This window comes from Schistocerca piceifrons, chromosome 2 (genome assembly GCF_021461385.2).
Source record: "Schistocerca piceifrons isolate TAMUIC-IGC-003096 chromosome 2, iqSchPice1.1, whole genome shotgun sequence".
NCBI lineage: Eukaryota > Metazoa > Arthropoda > Insecta > Orthoptera > Acrididae > Schistocerca > Schistocerca piceifrons.
This window is the reverse complement of record NC_060139.1, coordinates 502,251,152-502,271,177: the sequence shown is the minus strand read 5'-3', so window position 1 is coordinate 502,271,177 and position 20,026 is coordinate 502,251,152.

Here is a 20,026-nt window from a genome sequence, read left to right as displayed (position 1 = left end):
AGAGAGGAGAAGACAGTATTAGATTAACCAGAGGACCGTCTTCTGCCGTCCTAGTGTTTGTATGAATTTTTTTTTATAATTTTTGGCTAGAGGTCTACCGTCTTCGCAGACGTGTCCGAGAAACATCACTCAGATGCACCGAACGCAGTACATATGGCGATATTGCTAATTGCTTTGGCTTATTAGGGCTATAAGGCTAAACAGCTGCCATCACGTAAATTTTATTTCCACTGAGGTTGCACACCACTGTAGATCATCTTTGTAAGTAGTGTCTTCTAGTGTTTGGTATATAGATGATGTCAGTCATCTCGCATTACTTACATTAGATCACGTAGCCATAAAAAGGGGCATATTTGGGCAACTGATCAATTATATTAATTAGGAAATTCATTTGCATCTCCTTATGTCCACTGGACATTGATATACAAACGTTTGTAATATATAAAGGGGTTTTACTCTACAATAAATGTATAAGCAGAAACAGCATGGGACACCCTACTTATCCCGCATGGCAGAAAAGGTAGTTTAAATTGTGGAAAGGGGCCAAAACAGGAGACTGTCAGTTACAGTTACACTCGAACATGTAACTTTATTATTTGATCAAACATTACAAGAGCAAAAAAAAAAAAAAAAAAAGAAAACATTTTTTAAATACACAGCTTTAATCCTATGGACTTAATTACCGGCTGAAAACCACTTTAAATTAAAAACGGCTTAGGGCCAATAGGTTAAAACGCAAGCAAAATCAGAAATTTAAAAGGCAAGCCTTATCTTACAACAGTTCCTTATTTAGGCTGAAGGCCAAAGAATCTGAGATTTTCAGAGCAAACAATTTGAATTCAAAATCGGCTGAAAACTCAACACGTAAGGGTAAACAACATTAATTTTTTTTTAAAAAAACAAAGTCTTACGTAAAACAGTTCTTAATTAGGCAAAACTCAACCAAAACAGAAATTTAAAAGGCAAAATCTTATCTTCAAACACCTCTTTAGTTAAGCTGAAGGCCCAAAGAAAAAGACACTTCAAGAGCAAACAAGTTAAATTCAAATCAGTTGAAGGCTTAACACTTAAAACTCCATAACATTAATTTTTTAAATACTGAAGGCCTTGCATGAAACGGTTCTTTAATTTAGGCTGAAGGCCATAAGAGCAAAACAACTCAAACTCAAAATCGGATGGAGGCCCAACACTTAAAATTCAATATCATTAAAACCTGTTGTTGTAGTTGTGATCTTCAGTCCTGAGACTGGTTTGATGCAGCTCTCCATGCTACTCTATCCTGTGCAAGCTTCTTCATCTCCCCGTACTTGCTGCAACCTACATCCTTCTGAATCTGCTTAGTGTATTCATCTCTTGGTCTCCCTCTACGATTACGATTTTTACCCTCCACGCTGCCATCCAATGTTAAATTTGTGATCTCCTGATGCCTCACAACATGTCCTACCAACCGGTCCTTTCTTCCAGTCAAGTTGTGCCACAAACTCCTCTTCTCCCCAATTCTATTAAATACCTCCTCATTAGTTATGTGATCTACCCATCTAATCTTCAGCATTCTTCTGTAGCACCATATTTCGAAAGCTTCTATTCTCTTCTCGTTCAAACTATATACCGTCCATGTTTCACTTCCATACATGGCTACACTCCATACAAATACTTTCAGAAACGACTTCCTGACACTTAAATCTATACTCGATGTTAACAAATTTCTCTTCTTCAGAAACGCTTTCCTTGCCATTGCCAGATTGCATTTTATGTCCTCTCTACTTCGACCATCGTTAGTTATTTTGCTCCCCAAATATCAAATCTCCTTTACTACTTTAAGTGTCTCATTTCCTAATATTATTCCCTCAGCATCACCCGACTTAATTCGACTACATTCCATTATCCTCGTTTTGCTTTTGTTGATGTTTATCTTAATCGCTCCTTTCAAGACACTATCCATTCCGTTTAGCTGCCCTTCCAACTCCTTTGCTGTCTCTGATAGAATTACAATGTCATCGGCGAACCTCAAAGTTTTTATTTGTTCTCCATGGATTTTAATACCTACACCGAATTTTTCTTTTGTTTCCTTTACTGCTTGCTCAATATACAGATTGAATAACATCGGGGAGAGGCTACCACCTTGTCTCACTCCTTTCCCAACCACTGCTTCCCTTTCGTGCCCCTCGACTCTTATAACTGCCATCTGGTTTCTGTACAAATTGTAAATAGCCTTTCGCTCCCTGTATTTTACCTATACCACCTTTAGAATTTTAAAGCGAGTATTCCAGTCAACATTGTCAAAAGCTTTCTTTGGATCTACAAATGCTAGAAACGTAGTTTTGCCTTTCCTTAATCTTTCTTCTAAGTTAAATCGTAAGGTCAGTATTGCCTCACGTGTTCTAAAATTTCTACGGAATCCAAACTGATCTTCCCCAAACTGATCTTCCCAAAGGTCGACTTCTACAAGTTTTTCCATTCGTCTGTAAAGAATTCGCGTTAGTATTTTGCAGCTGTGACTTATTAAACTGATAGTTCGGTAATTTTCACATTTGACAACACCTGTTTTCTTTGGGATTGGAATTACTATATTGTTCTTGAAGTCTGAGGGTAATTTCCCATTTACGAAATACCCTCATACCCTCATACTTCTTGCTCACCAGATGGTAGAGTTTTGTCAGAACTGGCTCTCTCAACGTTGTCAGTAGTTCTAATGGAATGTTGTTTACTCCCGGGGCCTTGTTTCGACTCCGGTCTTTCAGTGCTCTGTCAAACTCTTCACGCAGTATCGTATCTCCCATTTCATCTTCAACCTCCTCATTCCTTACCTTATCAGTCCACCTAATTCTCAACATTCGTCTATAGCACCACATCTCAAATGCTTCGATTCTCTTCTGTTCCGGTTTTCCCACAGTCCATGTTTCACTACCATACAATGCTGTACTCCAGGCGTACATCCTCAGAAATTTCATCCTCAAATTAAGACCGGTATTTGATATTAGCAGACTTCTCTTGGCCAGAAATGCCTTTTTTGCCATAGCGAGTCTGCTTTTGATGGCCTCCTTGCTCCGTCCGTCATTGGTTATTTTACTGCCTAGGTAGCAGAATTGCTTAACTTCATTGTCTTCGTGACCATCAATCCTGATGTTAAGTTTCTCGCTGTTCTCATTTCTACTACTTCTCATTACCTTCGACTTTCTCCGATTTACTCTCAAACCATACTGTTTACTCATTAGACTGTTCATTCCGTTCAGCAGACCATTTAATTCTTCTTCACTTTCACTCAGGATAGCAATGTCATCAGCGAATCGTATCATTGATATCCTTTCACCTTGTATTTTAATTCAACTCCTGAACCTTTCTTTTATTTCCATCATTGCTTCCTCGATGTACAGATTGAAGAGTAGGGGCGAAAGGTTACAGCCTTGTCTTACACCCTTCTTAATACGAGTACTTCGTTCTTGATTGTCCACTCTTATTATTCCCTCTTGGTTGTTGTACGTATTGTACATGACCCGTCTCTCCCTGTAGCTTACACCTACTTTTCTCAGAATCTCGAACAGCTTGCACCATTTTATATTGTCGAACGCTGTTTCCAGGTCGACAAATCCTATGAAAGTGTCTTGATTTTTCTTTAGCCTTGCTTCCATTATTAGCCGTAACGTCAGAATTGCCTCTCTCGTCCCTTTACTGATCGTCACCTAGCGCATTCTCAATTTTCTTTTCCATTCTTCTGTATATTATTCTTGTAAGCAGCTTCGATGGATGAGCTGTTAAGCTGATTGTGCGATAGTTCTCGCACTTGTCAGCTCTTGCCGTCTTCGGAATTGTGTCGATGATGCTTTTCCGAAAGTCAGATGGTATATCGCCAGACTCATATATTCTACACATGAACGTGAATAGTCGTTTTGTTGCCACTTCCCCCAATGATTTTAGAAATTCTGATGGAATGTTATCTATCCCTTCCGCCTTATTTGACCGTAAGTCCTCCAAAGCTCTTTTAAATTTCGATTCTAATACTGCATCCCCTATCTCTTCTAAATCGACTCCTGTTTCTTCTTCTATCATATCAGACAAATCTTCACCCTCATAGAGGCTTTCAATGTATTCTTTCCACCTATCTGCTCTCTCCTCTGCATTTAACAATGGAATTCCCGTTGCACTCTTAATGTTACCACCGTTGCTTTTAATGTCACCAAAGGTTGTTTTGACTTTCCTGTATGCTGAGTCTATCCTTCCGACAATCATATCTTTTTCGATGTCTTCACATTTTTCCTGCAGCCATTTCGTCTTAGCTTCCCTGCACTTCCTATTTATTTCATTCCTCAGCGACTTGTATTTCTGTATTCCTGATTATCCCGGAACATGTTTGTACTTCCTCCTTTCATCAATCAACTGAAGTATTTCTTCTGTTACCCATGGTTTCTTCGCAGCTACCTTCTTTGTACCTATGTTTTCCTTCCCAACTTCTGTGATGGCCCATTTTAGAGATGTCCATTCCTCTTCAACTGTACTGCCTACTGCGCTATTCCTTATTGCTGTATCTATAGCGTTAGAGAACTTCAAGCGTATCTCGTCATTCCTTAGTACTTCTTTGCGTATTGATTCTTCCTGACTAATGTCTTGAACTTCAGCCTACTCTTCATCACTACTATATTGTGACATGAGTCTATATCTGCTCCTGGGTACGCCTTACAATCCAGTATCTGATTTCGGAATCTCTGTCTGACCATGATGTAATCTAACTGAAATCTTCCCGTATCTCCCGGCCTTTTCCAAGTATACCTCTTCCTCTTGTGAATCTTGAATAGGGTATTCGCTATTACTAGCTGAAACTTGTTACAGAACTCAATTAGTCTTTCTTCTCTTTCACTCCTTGTCCCAAGCCGATATTGTCCTGTACCTTTTCTTCTACTCCTTCCCCTACAACCGCATTCCTGTCGCCCATGACTATTAGATTTTCGTTCGCCTTTACATACTGCATTACCCTTTCAATATCCTCATACACTTTCTCTATCTGTTCATCTTCAGCTTGCGACGTCGGCATGTATACCTGAACTATCGTTGTCGGTGTTGGTCTGCTGCCGATTCTGATTAGAACAACCCGGTCACTGAACTGTTCACAGTAACACACCCTCTGCCATACCTTCCTATTCATAACGAATCCTACACCTGTTATACCATTTTCTGCTGCTGTTGATATTACCCGATACTCATCTGACCAAAAATCCTTGTCTTCCTTCCACTTCACTTAACTGACCCCTACTATATCTAGATTGAGCCTTTGCATTTCCCTTTCCAGATTTTCTAGTTTCCCTACCACGTTCAAGCTTCTGACATTCTACGCCCCGACTCGTAGAACGTTATCGTTTCGTTCATTATTCAATCTTTTTCTCATGGTAACCTCCCCCTTGGCAGTCCCCTCCCGAAGATCCGAATGGGGAACTATTCCGGAATCTTTTGCCAATGGAGGGATCATCATGACACAGGCCACATGTCCTGTGGATACACGTTACGTGTCTTTAGTGCAGTGGATTCCATTGCCTTCTGCATCCTCATGTCGTTGATCATTGCTGATTCTTCCGCCTTTAGGGGCAATTTCCCACCCCTAGGACAAGAGTGTGCCCTTAACCTCTATCCGCTCCTCCGCCCTCTTTGACAAGGCCGTTGGAAGAATGAGGCTGACTTCTTATGCCGGAAGTCTTCGGCCGCCAATGCTGATTATTTATCAAAATTTAGGCAGTGGCAGGGATCGAACCCGGGACCGAAGACGTTTTGATTATGAATCAAAGACGCTACCCCTAGACCACGGGTAAACCCTCTTTCATTTCCATAATATTGTCCTCAAGTACATCGCCCTTGTATAGACCCTCTATATACTCCTTCCACCTTTCTGCTTTCCCTTCTTTGCTCAGAACTGGGTTTCCATCTGAGCTCTTGATATTCATACAAGTGGCTCTCTTTTCTCCCAAGTTCTCTTTAATTTTCCTGTAGGCAGTATCTATCTTGCCCCTAGTGAGATAAGCCTCTACATCCTTAAATTTGTCCTCTAGCCATCCCTGCTTAGCCATTTTGCGCTTCTAGTCGATCTCATTTTTGAGACGTTTGTATTCCTTTTTGCCTGCTTCATTTACTGCGTTTTTATATTTTCTCCTTTCATCAATTAAATTTAATATTTCTTCTGTTACCCAAGGATGTCTACTAGACCTCGTCTTTTTACCTACTTGATCCTCTGTTGCCTTCATTACTTCATCCCTCAGAGCTACCCATTCTTCTTCTATTGTATTTATTTCCCCTATTCCTGTCAATTGTTCCCATATGCTCTCCCTGAAACGCTCTACGACCTCTGGTTCTTTCAGTTTATCCAGGTCCCATCTCCTTAAATTCTCACCTTTTTGCAGTTTCTTCAGTTTTAATATACAGTTCATAACCAATAGATTGTGGTCAGAGTCCACATCTACCCCTGGAAATGTCTTACAATTTAAAACCTGTTTCCAATTTGGTTGCCGGCCTAAAGAATCTTACTCCTTAAGGGCAAAACAACTTTAATTAGAAAAAAAGATCGGCTAGTTGCCATACAATTACAAACAACAAGAACAAATAAAAGAAGTCAGTATACCGAAGGGCGCTCAGATGTCGGAGGGTCGGCCTGGAATTCAAACACTAACGCTCGTTTAGGGGAGACAGGCAGTCGGGCCAACCATTAATGATCCAACGACAACCCAACCGGCAGATAGTCAACAGACCAAGCCACAGGATGTCTCAACAGCCCACAATGAAATTCAAACGACACAATGTGAACAGTTGGGGCTGGGTGGTAGATTAAGTAAAGACTTAACTTTCGTGTCCGGGGTCGGTGAGCCACGGGCCATGTGGCATTGGGACAGCCCCTCACACTCCGACAGCGCGTGGGCCCAGCGAGCGGCCCCTGGCCAGACACGCGCCACGGAGACTTCCTCGTTGCTCCACGCCAACCGATCAACTTCCCAGGCCGAGAAACGGTGAAAGGTCCAAATATACGTCGGCCGATGACGCGCCCAACAGAAAGACCAACCAACGGCCGTCCCTCCGTCGGACAGTTCATATGTGTCGCCAGCGGTCAGCTAGCACTGGCTGTCGGCGCCTCACCGGCGCTCCGTCCCCGACTTCAATGCTGCTGCGTCCCGACTGCACTGCTGGTCCATCTCCAACTGACTGCCAGACACATGACGTCCCGGAAATACTATCGGTCGCTACAGAGATGGTCCGACACTGCACTTATCGATACGCGCCGCTGCTGCCGCTCACGGGCAAGTAAGGCAGGAAGTTAGTGACGCCAGTAAATGGAATAAGAAACGAGGCGGCGGTACCGTAATAGAAGATGACAAATAATAAATGGGATAAACGTGCGCCGTGCACGGCTCACAGCATTTATCATTTTGTAGCTACTAGTTCCCTTAATCATTCATTTATGTTCATGTTGTAATTTATATGTTAAAGAGCAAGAAGGAGGAGATAATATCACCACTAAGAGATCCTAAGATCTGCTTCAGGGGGTAGTCAGAAAGAGCAAAATCTTCATTTTCGCGTTCAGTATTTTCAGTTGCGCACATTCATTTTACACCCACTTGGAGTAGCGTCTTGGACACTTAGAACTTCAGGCTAGACATACCAGCATGTGGAGGCCAAAAAACATGCTCAAAGTAAATGGCGTAAGCACAGGAAAATCATCTTACAACATATCCAAGAGTCCACGTCTGACAGCATAAATTCTCCAATTGGCAGATAAATGAACCAGGTCCGCATAGCAACCGCTGTTAACGACTTCCAAGCGCCTAGCGCCCCACCCCCCCTCGACTAGTCCACAACATATCGCAAGTACTGCCGACGCCGGCGAAATCGGAGGCTACTTGGCGAAACACGCGCTAGTAGGTTCGTGCTGCTCTCACCTCTCTCTAGTCACGCCTTTTCTTTCCACCAGAGCGCGCCACCTTGCGCTCGAGTCGCAACCGACGACCAAAGATCGAAACAAAGGGTCAATAATATCCGAAGTGGCTCATTTATATTACCATGCACTATCGCATTATTAATCACTTCATTGGCTGATAGTGGCTTGCACCACATACTAAGAGATTCTGTAGTACTGCATGTGTGGGAGTTATTTAAAAATGAGAACTGAGCAAAGGGTCAAATGGACCCCACGACCCTCAGAAGCGACTAGCGGCTAAGGAGGCGCTGGAAGGAGAGACTTGTCGTGTTCTGCATGGGCAGACACTTATTATTGTGAGAGGGAGCAGAGCGCGATGGCACCGGTTTACAATTCAGTAGGCCGCTGAAAGCCCGTAGCGTTGGGCAGTGCGCGTGGGAGATTGCTCTCCGGTAAGATGGAGAAAATGACAGAATAGCTTGCATGGAGACAGAGCGTCAGGGGTAGACCGAGGCGAAAAGACGTCCTTTTAGTGTGAAAGAGTGCGCAGCAACAGGAACGATGGTTGTGAGCTAATCTCTGAGGAATCTTCTCATGGAAAGCAACGGCACACACTTCCCATCGAAAAGCAGAGCCGCGTTTCTGATTGGCAGAATGCTAAGAATGTAGGCGGGGAAACGGAAACTTCCAGAAAATCTTCTGAATGGAGTATTTGCTGCAGGTGATTAGCTGGCAAATTGATGACCCATGGGAAGTAATGAATTTGTAATGGCCAATGGGAATCATCACTTACGTGCAAACGTAGACGCCATGTATCCAGGAGGAAACGGGGTATGACATAGAGAGACCACTTCTCTCCATGAATCGGTCGAGGGCATTTCCCTGCTGTGATCGACTGAAGAAATTTCTCTCTGGGGATCGACCTAGAGTCTCTGGTGGCAAGAGTTCTCTTGCCTTTGGCACAGGGAGATCGTGAAATTGTTTCTCCGTGGTAGTTCTGTTATTCTGCTTATTAAAGTGACGATTCCTTAGCTCGCAGTTGAGTCTGTCAGGAAATTACCTGAGTCAAATTTCTGTTCCTAGCTAGTGACCAAACAGAAATCTTGAAGCGTGTTCTGTCTTGTACTGAGGAAATTACATCCCTAGGAGTTTGCGGACGGCATATTGCTTCTACTACGTAGACAGAGAACTGCAGGTACGCCACGTACGTCATCTGCACAGGTCTGACTGCTTCAACAAGTAGATCATCGCTGTTGTAAAACTGTTGCTCGTATTTCAATAGATGAGGGTTGCGCTTTGTAAAGAATGTCAAAGATATGTTCTCCCAATCTCCACATCGCATATAGGGTAGGAACTGACATTGTTCATTTTATATTTATGGAATATTTTGCACCTTGCATGGTTTTTTGAAAATCAATAATTTACGGTATGCACCTAGTGAGTAATTCTAGTAACATACCGTGAGGAATAATGAAAGTGAAGTACAACCACAACACAATACTTAGATTTATGGAAATCCCTAGGTGTGTAAATTGTCAGTGGGACATCTTAATCATTCGTAGGCGTGAGAATTCCATTGCGGAAACAACATTAGGCAACCGCAATACACATGCTATATCTTAGAACACAAACAGGGATTACAAAAAATAATGGTGATACTGGACCAGGACAGTTCACAAGCCTCGCGGGATTAGCTGAGCGGTTTAGGGCGCTGCAGTCATGGACTGTGCGGCTGGTTCCGGCGGAGGTTAGGGGCCTCACTCGGGCATGGGTGTGTGTGTGTGTCCTTAGGATAATTTAGGTTAAGTAGTGTGTAAGCTTAGGGACTGATGGCCTTAGCAGTTCAGTCCCATAAGATTTCACACACATTTGAACACTTTTTTTTGAACAGTTCACAAAATCGGAGCTTTTGTAAGTAGTTGGGGACTCATCCTGTCAGCACAATTTGTTTGTCGACTGAGTTTGTAGGAAGACTGGCAATCACCTCAGGGATGAAATTAGATTTCAATTGTGTGGAACTGCAACTAGCTTCATTACAATTGCAATTTTTGTATTGTAGATTCACACAATAGAGTTAGTTACACATCTTATGCGACGTGCAAATCTTTTCTGTTCTGAATTTTTTTAGTTGCTTTTGATACCACACATTATTTTTTTTCCAATGCTGCTTTTGATGTTTGTGTTGAGTATTAGCTTATTGTGTCATTACCACAGAATTTCATGTAGCTCAAGACGACAGAATATCAGGCTGCTGCAATGTTTCAGTAACAAACAGATACTGTCAGTTAAACTGCAGATAGTGAATAGTAATTTATATGATTTATTATTTTCGTCATTTGTGTATATGTTTGGAAATTTGTGGTGAGGTTATCGGACCAAACTGCTGACGTCATCGGTCCCTAAGCTTACACACTACTTATTCTAATTTAAACTAACTTAGCCTAAGGACAACAAACACATGACATGCCCGAGGGAGGGCTCAGACCTCCGACGGGGGAAGCCGCACGGGCCGGGACAATGCGCCCCTGACCGCGCGGCCACCCCGTGCGGCTTTGTGTGTATGTTATGTGAGTTGGGACCTGTGTCGATGCTCACACAAAGCAAAGCACGTAACGCTAATCGAAAGAATAAGTGAGAAAACAGCGACAAAATGGCGCTAACAGGTGACGTGCAAAAAAATAAGTTGGATGATGCACACGTTATCATTCTAGCTGGCCAGCCAGCTCAAGCAGACGAATTGTAATTTGCAAATGATGCTGGTCATGATAACAGTGGGAGGCACATGGACACGTCAAGGCAGTAGTGATGATCCGCGGAACTACCAGGAAGATGAGTCCGACGGTCCGAAATTTTATCGGGCCACTATCGTATACATCAGGACGTCGTAGACCTATAGTAACACACCGATGTGAAATGTTTAATCGGCAACTGGCAGGATCACAAGAGGAGAGACTCTCGTCAGTTTAGATTGGACAGAAGAAACTGCGGGTGACGATATATTGTTCATTCTCGATTACTTGGAAAGGATGAATTGAGATGCAGTAGCAAATGCGAAACGTTTACAGACGTGGACCGAACAGGAAAAGAAACACAGAAACAAATAGAACAGATAAAGAAGGTGGGAGAAAATACTTGAAATGAAATTGAGCAGGTGAAAAACGAATGATCGTACTCCACACCAAGTTTAAACAGGAAACCTTGGAAGTGAGGAAGCAGAAGAAGGATGTGAAAATTAACGCAACGGGTGCTAAGCGAATTTCACAAGAGACGCCTGAAGAACCTCGCAGTACCACCAAAGCGCGGAAAACGGTATTTAAAAAATTCATTAGCGAATAAAGGAACTGAAAGAAGAGAAAGAACAACATTACGACAATCAGACAGCTGAAGCTTAAGATGCCAAATACGAAGACATAGAGAAAGGCATAAACAGACACTCCTGCAAGTTTTTGAGACAAAAGAGTCCTCTCCAGAATCGATATCTAATGTACAGGAAATGGACACGCGCGGCCGTCGTGTCATGAATACAGAAGCAAATAGCATTTCTTCGAGACAGTGTGGGGGTGCTCGAAAATTGCCAGAATCTAACTCATCAAGGGCAAGTCTGATTTCGTTGTGCCGACAGGATACTAAAGCGATAATAGAAATTCGGTCCAATTGGAATCTTAGCACTAGAACAACTGCATTCCATAACGTAGGTATGACACTCACATCATGGACATATGTGGCTCATATCACCAGGTGGATACAGCATGACAGGGGAACACATCTCTGTGTGGCACGATAGAGCGAACTACCGTGGTTTAACGGGCCGTCGAGAAACCATACCACGAACGTTACCTCTCAGTTACAAAGTTTCACCACTCCAGGGAAGACGGGAACAGTCTACATCCCTGTACATTTATAGGGGAGTTTTACGAAGCTATACCTTCATATTGACCAGTGCACTAAAAGATAGATTTTGTATGCGCACAAGTAGAAGATGTGAGCGCAGAGACCATGCGAAGAATACCAGAATTGTGCACAATATGCGACGAATTTAAACAGGCGCTAACGTATCAAAAATCTGCCTCAGTTGCGAAATGTTACTGATCTTTACCCGGTTTCAGCTATAGTAATCTAGCCTTCTTCAGAAGCATAAAATAAACTAATAATACTAAGTGACGATATTTCTGATAAAGACTACTGCTTTGTTTTATCACTGAGTATACCATCTTGACTCCCTTAGACAATGTGTCTAATAGTGTAATTTAAATATGACAGTATACCATCTTAGGTACGGTATAACAATTAAAACATTTGATAATATCACTTTGAAGCCGAAATGATGATCGTGTAAATGTAACACTGCAAATAAAAAACAATCTAATGGTGGTACTGACTTTAAAGAAAAAAAAAAAAAAACGCTACGTGAGTTCCAACGTAGCGTCCGCGGCTAACCGACCGCTTTCCACGAAGTGGGGCCGGGGCTGTTCCTCAGCTGAGTAACGCAGCTTGACATGGTACCAGGGTACTTTAGCTTTTTACGTTTGACCGTGCCTTATTCTGGCATGTATTAGTTCATTTTATGCTTCTGAAGAAGGCTAGGTTACTCTAGCTGAAACCTGGGTAAAGACCAGTAACATTTCGCAACTGAGGCGGATTTTTGACATATTAATTTATCACAGTTGGTGACAGGGCTGAAACATATTAAAAATTCTTAAACATGCGTTGTTGACAAATTGCTGGTCGCATCCAACCCAAGACAGAGCAAAGAACGAGGTTATGACTCATAGAGATACATAACGTACCAATGATAGCAATGTTCGGTATACAGAAATTCGACAACTGCCAGAATATCTAACTCATCAGACCGCAGCTCGTGGTAGTGCGGTAGTGTTCTCGCTTCCCGCGCCCGGGTTCCCGGGTTCGATTCCCGGCAGGGTCAGGGATTTTCTCTGCCTCGTGACGACTGGGTGTTGTGTGACGTCCTTAGGTTAGTTAGGTTTAAGTAGTTCTAAGTTCTAGGGAACTGATGACCATAGATGTTAAGTCCCATAGTGCTCAGAGCCACCTGAACCATCTAACTCATCAAGGGCAAGTCTTCTGGATTTAACAGCGCGGTAAAGATTTTGGCAAATTATGCCGGCTATATTGGGCAAAGAAATACACAGTTGGGCATGTGTACTCGAGAGATTTTCAAGATGTAATAAATGAGCTTCCAGAAAGTACTGCACAGCTCCCACCGATTACAGTGTTGAAAAACAAATTGTGGATTTACTACCTAGAACTCGTCTTCAACAAAAAGAAATTGCGAAGCAAGCACTCCACAACATCCATGTTGTGGGACAGAGGCGAAAAGCAAGGGCTGACAAAACAGCAACAGTTAGGAAACTCCATGTGGGAGGAAAGGTTCTCCTGATAGCCCACCATTTGTCGGATAAGCAGAAGACGATGTTCCTTAAGTTTTTCACTGCATGCCATACACCTGTGCCGAGTGCGTCGCATTGTGCACGCGAATACAGTTGAGCAGGACAATATAAAATCAGGTAAATCACTTGGGGTTCACCACATGAGCCATCACAGTGCGTCAGATTGACGGCATGAAAAAAGAAGGGTATACGCACGTAGACATTGTAAACAGAGTAATAAATTGTAAATAGTGAGGGACAGGTTAATACACATGAAGAAATTGAAATGTGTTCAACGTAAAAATTGACAGATTACAATGCAGATGTTGGAGATATATTGTAACCTTAGAACACTCTACCCTTATATGACAGTACCTTTAAATCAATAAAAATTAAGACAACAACGTTTAACGTTTCTCTTAAAATGAGTGGTCACCCAATGTGCAGTGAACTGTAATGTGTCAAACGTTTGTACAGTCATGCTCAAAAGTATCCGAACGACCTGAATTGCATTTCGCCTGATTCGCACACAACCCTCATAACGCAGCTGTCTAGCAGGTCCTCTAATCGCTCCTCGGTACAGTCGTTTGACTATTCAAATTGGTTTCAACAAATCAGCACTAGAAAACACTGCTCTGTATCGCAATAACTCAAGATATAAAGAAATACCACGATACTACAAATATCAGGGAGCACCTTATCTCAAATAAGACTGTCCTGAAGGCTTGTGAGCTCACATTTATTACAATAAATGACATACCTGAAATGTTACCACTCTCATTACTACGTCAGATAGGTAATGCATGTAGTAAGTTCGTCGTATTCATGATTTCCTCTTCAAAGTAGCATACCATACTTATTATTTAACAAAAAATGATATTAAAAATTTAAGTTTTTCACGAGCCGCTAGTTGAGAATATGTATGAACTGCAAATGACACTACAAACCGTCTCGTTCTGCATATGAATTCAAACCAAGGTCATGCAGACTAAGCTAAGATTTCGTGACTGAAGGAAACTAACAGTAATTCCTGACTAGGCATACAGAGAGTGATATACCTCGATATTAGACAGTATCAGATAGCAAATATCAACTTTAAATTACATAACGTAAACATTTTTAACGGACGCGAATTCCTACCCAGCATCTATAAACGAACTACGAGAGGTGTTAAATATTTCTTCTTCACAAGTAACTTACTTGAAATGCCGTGAGGTAAAGCTTTGTGTTGGACAGGGATTCGAACCCAGAACCTAATCGGATTGTTATCGAAGCACAATCAACTGTGACATATCGGATTTTCTCGGCACTAGCAAAATGTTTCAACTGATTTTACGAGACGAAACATTAATGCTTTCCTTCCCTGAACTCCAAACCGGCACCTATCGCTGTTATATTCTAGAGAAAACGAACGTTAAATACGGGTTTGTTACACCAGCAGTGACATGTGAGCATGTTTGAACTAGAAATAATATGACGAAGAGTTCAGTGCTGACTGGTAATCGAACCCCACACATATCGTTGTTGACTACACACAAAGAGACGTCAGCTACCGAATTTTTCTCCACCGGCAGCTCGGAATAACATCCTTGAGCTTACAGTGATCTCGCAAATAGTTCTGTGTCTCACTGGGAGTCAAAAACATCAGATATCGTAAGTGTTGACAACGAATGAAAATACATTAAAAATCAGAATTATTATCCACCAGCAGATAGGTGTTCTCATGCTACAGCTTGATAATACATAAAGATAACTTCAGTGCCAGGCCAGGATTCGAACCCATTCACGGGCTATATGTGGAGATATTGAGTAATCTGCGGCTTTGAATAAACAACGAATAGTAGACGAGCTGTATTGTCACGAAGGGATCAAATTCCGCGTTAAGAGGGGTCTGAGTTGCATTCCCAGTTCAGAACAAATTTAATCGACATACAGAAGCTCAAATAAAAGATGGAATAAGTGTCCTGTGACCCTACATACCGTTTCTTTAGCCGCTAGAAATAAATAACTAGTATAAGAATGGTTCAACCTAATGTCTACTTGGTACAGAAGGAATATCATATTTAACGTGAATTTCAGACCACAATGCTATTATACCCTCTTCACACGGCGGAGCCGGAAGAGAATAGAATCTGTCTCTCCCTATCAAAAGTCATCGGCCGAAGTCGGAATTGAACGCAGATCACGATAATGTGAGTCCACCAGCTATCCAACAGACCACCACATCCACTTCCCTGTGGCTCATTTTCTATTCTAACGCCGTTGCGCCACACTGGATGAGCATTCTGACACACAGGCTCCCTGTAGTGTTTGCCGCATGTTCAGTAGATTCATTTACTTGGTTAACAGAAACGCCATGATCTAGCTGCCTCGGCTACCCAGTGCATACATTCGACTCTGTTTTGTAATCACCGAAATAAAATCACGCAACTGCCACCTACATAGAACTGCCAACAGTGTAGGATGCATAAATTTAATTAGGAAGTGTTCCTTTCCACTTGAGCTACTCTATTGCGCTATCTGTTTGTTGAAAACGTCGTGCAGTGCAAAAGAAATGCTGTAACTGTCTGTCTCTCAGAAGTCTACATCTGGCCATATGCATTATCTCACAACACTGTGGAATGCGAAAGTTCTGGAGGACTTGCTGTTGCCTTAAGGAGGTGATGTAGCTACGGTACAACTAGTAGTGTAACGGTAAGTCTATTGCACATTAGACAAAACGTCGCTAGTTGAAATACATTCACTGCTACATTTTTAAAACGCAATTCTGCTGTCTGCTGAAGTTATCAATGTAATGAAACTTTGAACATAATTCCCTTCACTTCTCAACCCAAAATAGTCGCATGTGGAAAAAAGGGCCAACTACTGCGACATTTTGTTCTTTCCAGGTTTAATAAACGGCCAGGCAGCAGATGCGTCTCGAAACTTTTGTATTATGTATGGGTAGAACGCATCGTGCCAAAATACGTCAGAGAGGTATTTTCTACATTAGCTGTCGTGTGGTAAAAGCACTGTATTCTTCTTCAAACATTGTTTGACAGCTTTAACTCAGAACAAGTTTTCTACATGTACGTAATCAACAGACTGCCTGTGCATTGTCAGACTGTTATAGATAACATTAGAGAATTCGCATATGTCGTTGATAATTAATTTCTCTCTCTTAAACTACCGTTTAAACAACAGTAAATGAAACCCTACGAAAATTGTGCACTGTGTTATAGGAAATGAAATAAAACTACCAACGATAACCTTACGACGAAAGTCTGTTTTAATGAAGCTGAGTATCTGTACACAAGCATGCCTTTATCGAACCGAATTAGGAAAATACTACTCACTTAGATTTCGATTGTGTCTGTGTTTAATTGGTATGCTGTGTCATACTCAAGAGTTATGCAAATGTAGAACTTCATAAATAAAGTTATGTATTCCTAGAAACCCAAAATTTGCTTGTCAGCAACGGAAAGAGGCATTACCTGTTGTGCAGCCTTGTAAGTATTTCACCATTGCACTAAGAGCCGAAATTATATTCTTGCGTTTCGCTTATCGATTTCTGATCTGACTGCTTGTAGCTCTTTCACAGAAGGGATAAAAACGTCACACTCAGCGATACTGGAACCGCGAAAACAGAACAGACACTTTTTCACAAGTCAACATGTTACCAGAGAGCTAGCGAAGATTTGCGTTTCTGACACTCCTATTACGAGACCAATAGTCAGTAGAACTCGTATATCGCTTTTTAAAAGGGAAGATTAGTTGCGATCCACGTGCAACGACTTTCCTTGGCTGAAAACCGTAAATTTGCAATCTTTTGTTACACCTCAAGTGATAATATCTGAGATTATGCAATGGAAATGACAGGAATAAACAAGTAAACTTCGAGGCTTAATTCCATGCACACCAGGAAGTAGCTCGTCGATCACAGAGTTGCCAAACACACCTTGTCTTGTTGCCAAATCTCAGTTACAGTTCCAACAGGAAGAAGACGAACCGATGTGTTCCTACAGAGGGCTGGGAAGTGACCATAGCTGGCATCTCAAAGACGCGGCCGGCGCGGACTGGAATACGTAATGCGTCTGATTCGTACTTCTCTAACTAGGTTTAGGGACTGGAGCGTAGTTACTACTAATACTCAGAGCTGATTGTGAACTAAGCATCATAGGTCAGTAACTCTCATAGTTGTTTTTATATTTCTGGTAAGTGTACTCAAAAATAAGAATCTCATTCACGGACGTTTTCGCGCGTGGGCGATAGTTGAGCACAACAAACAAATAAATATAAAAATTAATGTCTGTGTTTGTGTGTGTGTGTGTGTGTGTGTGTGAGAGAGAGAGAGAGAGACAGAGAGAGAGAGAGAGAGAGAGAGAGAGAGAGAGAGAGAGAGAGAGAGAGATAAATATAAGAAAGATTTGGAGAGAGAGTAAATAATTGTTGTACAGAAATTGCATCATGGTATGTAAAGAATTCTTTCATCAAAATGACACGTTACACATCCTTACAAAACGTCGTATTCACGATCTATGGATCAAATATTAGTCAAATCTAATCTAATCTAAACATATTGCTAACTAGCCATGGAGAATCATGAATTACCGAAATTTTCGTCAATTTAAACTTGAAAATTAAAGACCACAGTTTTTGTAATAAACCGGGACTCCTATCAATACTCTTCCGTCTCTGTTAACTAACCACGAAAGATGTCTGATATACCTCCATTCAGAAGTAACATTTAAAGATTGTAACCTCCCCCCTCCCTTATCGACCTTAATGACAGTGAAAAATTAAACCGCGTGTACCTAATGGAAATTTGGGAAAAGCAATCGTCACCGAAGTTAATCTGTCGGTAAAGAAGGAGGAAAGGGTTACATCTAAATGAAAGGAAAAATGCAAATGAAACTGGTGGAAATTAATTTTGAAAAGGGGTAAAGTTAATAAAGAAAGTAAATGTGCGGCCGTTACGTTAACAATTAACTAGCGGTAATTAGATATTTGAGATTTGGGGGAAATCACGGTCGCCAGTCCTAAGGACAATTACTATAGTAACTGAAAAAGAAAGGTTATTACACATATAATTAACACTAGAAGCGTGGCAACTGAAGGTTGACACGTGTAGTGTGAAAACTGAAAGTTTGTCAGAAGTAATAAATTTCGCTACACCCTGACTTAATTTAGCAAAAGAATTAATAACCGGAAAATCGAAAGTTAATTTAGTGACTGAAGTTAATAGTGAGCTTTCTTTCTGAAGCACATCGAAATTCAGTAAAATACGGTTAGTCTTGGACTACCTCAACAATCATTTCAAAAACTACTTGAATCTACGCAATTTAGAAATAAGAGATTTAACTTTGAACTTGAATTAAACGATTCTGAACAATTAACAATAGTAAAATTTAGTACGTACCAAGCTGAGCTGCAGTCACAGGTAAGCTAAAATACGGTAACAAAACTCGCACTCTTAATTTGTGCTTGTGTAATCTAACTATTGTAGCCAGCTAATGCTTGAATTGAACTTTGAAATTAAAGCAGTGAAAACGAGTTAGCTATATTACTTTAATGCTGGCGTTTGAATTTCAACGACACTCGGGTTCATTTCGGAAAAGGAAGGGACCCTGCTTGGCAATGCAATTGGGACAATGAGCAACAAAGGTTCATGCTAAGTTGCTGTAATTTTCCGAGGCAAATGGAACAATTTGAAAAGCTGAGGTCTGCCATACAGTTCTGAAACTTTACGTGCTTTTAGTCTTCCTTGTTGGTTGATTGAAGGTTTGAAGCCGTCGATCGAGGAGGTGGCGACAGTCACTCATTGTCGGCCGTCGCTGTTGCAGAAGCTGGATGTTGGCGCGCCTTCTTCTCGACACGGTCACCAGGCGAAACGGGCTCTTGATGTGCGCCAGCTAATGCTTCCCGTCCGCGACACCATGCCAGAAACTATCATCGCGAGTCGAGCGCAATTACATGCTGCCAAACCCCGAAAGCGCGGCAACTCGCGTGAGCGTCACACAACACCTGCTCCACTCGCTACTCCCGCCAGACTCCAACAGCTCTGCCCGCGCTCCACGCGGCAGAGTTAACACTACCAAAGATCCTACACACTTTGATTCGTCACACGACCTATCGACGTAATCGTTCGATAGCAGTTTTCCCTAGGCAAGACCCAGCGTAAAAATACAAATAATATTTACTAAACAAACCAATTATACATCGACATGAGTCCATAAATATATATATACAAACAGTAAAACAATTACAATATATAAAGAGACAGAAATGTCATATCTTGAGGTAACAAAACAAGGAAAAAAAATAATAGTACAATAGATGGAAATAGGAGTATATGCATTTCCGGCGTTACAAGATGAAGCGCATGATGTGAAGTTCTCTGACGGAGATGCGAACCCAACAGGTAATCGGATTGTTAACTAATTAAAATCAAATGTTACGTATCGGTTTTTCTTACCAGCAGCTAGGTGTTTGACTCTAAAATAAGGATACAAATTTTTGTGCCTGAGCGACAATCGAACCATACACCTACCGCCCTTCTTTATCATCCACGAATATAGGTAAAGTACCAATTGGTTACTCACCAACAGTAAGATGTGTGCGTGTTTGACCAGAAACAACGACACCCATTGAGAATGTTTGCAACACATGACCAGACATTAAAAATGCATGTTAATTTTCATTATCAAGCCGGTGTGCTGGTGAAAGGACTTGAAATGAAATTATGAACTTTTTTGTACTGGATCAGCATTGAGAC